Below are 4109 nucleotides of genomic sequence, written 5' to 3'. Positions count from 1 at the left end.
ATCCAGTTCTTTTATTCATGATCCACACCTCAAGACCAGAGGTCAGACCAGGAAACGAGAGCTTCACCTTTCTGTTCAGCTTCCTCATAAGACTCCCAGATATTTGATCTCCTCCGCTTGAGACAAAGACACGACCCTGACCCGGGGGGAGCAGTCCACATTTATCCAGTTGAGAACAAGTCAGTTTATCTTAAAAATAAAAAAAAAATGCATTGTACTTTCAAAAACATTGTTTTTAAAGAACCATTCATATTAAAATGTGTTAAAAGTTGTCAACAAATATTGCATTAAGTAAAAATATTTAAGCTGGTTATGTGATTTTATGTTTTAATTTTAGTGTGTTTTCTTGTCATCCATTAATGTTTCTCGTGTGTATGAGTATCTGCTAACTAAAACAAATTGCCCTTCGAAGAAAATAAAGATAATGATCCTTAAACTAAGTGAAAAATTATTTTGCTATTTATTCGTGACAGAGATACTCCACCACAACACTTTTCAAAGAGTGATTTCACCCGTTTTTGTGTTTTTTAATGCTTCTTTTCTTCTCTGATTAAACCGGGTTAACAGACTTCAAACTGGGGAAGAATTTAAAAAGAAAATGGAGCTGAAATAAAACCGAAAACGTCTAAGAAAGTAGACGTTTCTTTCTTAGACACTTCAAAATACACACACATACCACCTTTTCCAGAGTTCCAGAAAGGTGTGTGTGTGTGTGAACTCGTTTGTTTTCATCTGTTATTCTTTAGGAAATATGCCAACAAAACCACACAGACTTGGCCCTCTGTATCATCTCACGAGAGCCAAGTGGAGGCAAACCGGACACACTGAAGGGAGTGCTTGACTTTTCCTACACATCCGCACTGCAATTACACCAACTGAACCCTGTTAAGACTCTGAGCCTCTGGAACCTAAACAGATGACATAAACAGCACTCAGCTCATACATAAAAGTCAGACAGTAAAAGAAAAGCCCTGAGGCAGGACACACACTGATACTGTAGACATGCATACGTCAGTGTGTTGTCTACTGTATTCTGTAGTAACAGGATAAACAAACGCACCAGGACTTAACTTTTGTGTATTTGGCTTTTGCCACTGCGCTTCCTATATAAGTTAAGTTAAAACATTTAGCTTCCAGGAGTAAACATCCTAAACCTGCATCTTTCTGACATCGACCTGCTACACAGCGCTGTTTCTTACAACCTGCTCTTGCTCAACACCTTATTCCCCGATTTGAATTCAGAATCGCCTTTTCAGCATTTCAGAAGTTGTGTGAATGAAGAGAGAAGCAGGTGGAGATGAAAGCCATCTGGGTCCCCTTGTGTCGTACTCCGCATGCACAGAGTGTGTGCTGCCTTGGACGTGCAGTCGAATATACAGATAAACACGCATCACTTTGCGCTAACGTCACCACCTCCAGATGTCAGAGATCTGAACCTATTAGAGAGCAACCAGGACAGACAGGGTGACCTCATCCTTCGCTCTGTCCCAGAAAGAATAAACCAATGCAAACAACAGCAGGGACAGCCAAGCCTTAAACGGCCTTCAGCCTAATGACAGGGTTATTAGGTGAGCTGAGAGACAGATCAAGCCTGCTTTGACTCCATTAGTCCTCCACCAAGGTCTTCAGCTCCAGCTAAGGCGCTTTAAGATGTCTATAAATTTTCCAAAGCCCTGTTAGAAACCATCTTATCTTCTCTTAAGGAATACATGTGGCCTGAGCGGATATCCTTACACAATCCTGTGGAAAAAAAAAATGTCTTATCCCTCACTCATATCCTCCTGGACGCTGAGACAGACATTTGGCAGGTTGGAAAGCTCAAACTGGCTCAGATTTACTGGTTCTGCCAAGTCTGGAAGGAGATTTTTTTCTGTTTTTATGGGTAAACGTAAGAAGCATACTTTCATACATCTAAGAATTCTGACAGCCTCATCCTTTTTTGTTCTTCTTTTTCTCTTGTGTAAAAGAAGCAAAAAATAAAAAAAGTTTCATGCCGTGCACTGAACACAAACATGCTATTTGGTGCACGGGTTTGTTTCAGTCCTCAAAAAGATGCCAGCAAGTCTTTACAAAGAAAGAAAGGTTTTTAAATTCTCTTTGATTTTGCTTTATGCAAAGAGAAAAGCTTGTGTAGTCTACACGGGGCTTGTTTGGATCTTTTTTTTTTATCCAGCATCCAGATGTTCACAAGTTCAGTCTGAAGGTTGCTAAGTCTGCTATGATTTAACTTTTCACCTCATTTTCACATCTATTTCAGATTAAATTGAACACTTTGGTTTAAAAAAAACCTTTCAACAGATTTTGCATATAAATAAAACATTCAAAGTCAAAATATTCTGCCTCAAAATTTATTTCTTATAAAAGATGCTTCCATCATAACCGTCAGTGCAGCTTTTACAGAAAAACTGACAGTTTATTAGAAAACTAATTCATCATGACAGGTTTAGAATGTGTTTTGCTGCGGGATATCGTGAAGTTTTAAAATACTACGTGACTTTTCCTGACTCCTTCAGACAATAATTTACAGCTTTAAAGTGAAATAATCTAACTCTGTGCCTTTTATAAACACATATCTGGAAGATAAAAAACCTGACACTTAGAATGTTGCATTTTAAATCTGGAACCAATCAGTGTATTTATTTCTTTTTTCAGAGTACACTCCTCTGTTTTATCCTTGAATACATCAATAAAAAACTAAAAGAAAACTTGAAGGAACAACGCTATAACCATACATGCCAGAGTTTTAAACAAAGCTCTTTTAGGATCTGTTAGAGCTTGAAGTATGTATTGGTAATGACTCTCAGCTACTACCACACAAATTTTTAACCTAATTTCTGTAAAAATGATTGAAGTATAGCCATTCCTGTGTTTGTTAAGGTCAGTCAGCTGTGACTGCAGGTGAAGTTGTGTCCTTTAGGGGGTATAACATGGAGCAATGGCCCAATGGTCCAATGGTTTGAGAACAGGTGCTTTAAAAAAACTGAAGGAAATGGGACAAATATCTAGATCAAAGAATTATTAGCCCTTTGAAAGCAAAGTACACTGGATCAGATCAGATTGTGATTAAAAGTGAAACCTGTTAAAGGTTAAAGACGGACAAAAGTTCAGAGTTATTCACAGTGTACTTTTAAAAAAAAATTAATATAAAATGTAAAGGTTTTTTCAACATTTTTTGTAATTTTTAAATGTTCTGAAAAGGCACACAGTCTCCTTTAATATATGCAGTCATTTTGGTTTTTTCAGCATCTCTTCCATAGTCTTCTAATGTAAATCTTCTCAATCATTTGTATTTGGAAACCCAAACCCAAAGAAGCTAAACTTAAGGAACTGTTCTATAGTTTACTTTTGGGTCTTAATGATCAGATCTTTACTCTGAGTCAGTATTTATTTTTCATCTGAGAAGCACTGCAAATCAGCAGTATTCTGAGATAAAAAAAATAAATACAAAAAACAAAAAAAACAGGGTTGTAGCCAAGAAAAACTTCTCAGAGAAGCGCCATCTGGGTGGAGGTCCTATAAAGATGCATAATGCTCCACATTTTCTCCACTTCTCCTTCCTGGAGCTTTTGTTTCAACATTCCTGACATGCTTCATCCCTCACTCCTCTTTCATCTCCCTCATCCCTCCACATTCAAAGCAGGGATCTCACTCCTCTACTCGGCAAGTTTGAGAGAACGTGGTTAGTCAGCATGGTATCCGAAAGGTTTCTTTATGCATCAATACAACACCTAGTTGAACAAGATGTGCTCTCTAAATTCACGCCTGTCATAGCATTCGTCGACAGCCTCAGCACCTGTCAGACTGGAGAGGGGTCCGTCTGATATGGGTTGAGACGATGAGGCTGTGTGGTCCCAGAGCCCCAGGGCTCCTCTGTCACCAAAAGGCACATTTTGACAAGGTCAGTCAGGGGACGGCTGAGGGAATGTGCTTATAATCGTTAGATGTACCTGTATAACAATCAGATTTTAACTGGGTTTTATCTAAAAAGAAAAAATAGAAATACAATTTTTCATCAAGCCAATTTGAAGTCATAAATAATGACAAGAATTTCACAGTTAACTCACTGATTTTAATATCAAATTAATATGCAAAAAAAAAAAAAACCCAGA

Source organism: Kryptolebias marmoratus, linkage group LG12 (assembly GCF_001649575.2).
Source record: "Kryptolebias marmoratus isolate JLee-2015 linkage group LG12, ASM164957v2, whole genome shotgun sequence".
In the NCBI taxonomy this organism is placed as follows: Eukaryota; Metazoa; Chordata; class Actinopteri; order Cyprinodontiformes; family Rivulidae; genus Kryptolebias; species Kryptolebias marmoratus.
This window is presented reverse-complemented; position numbering follows the sequence as displayed.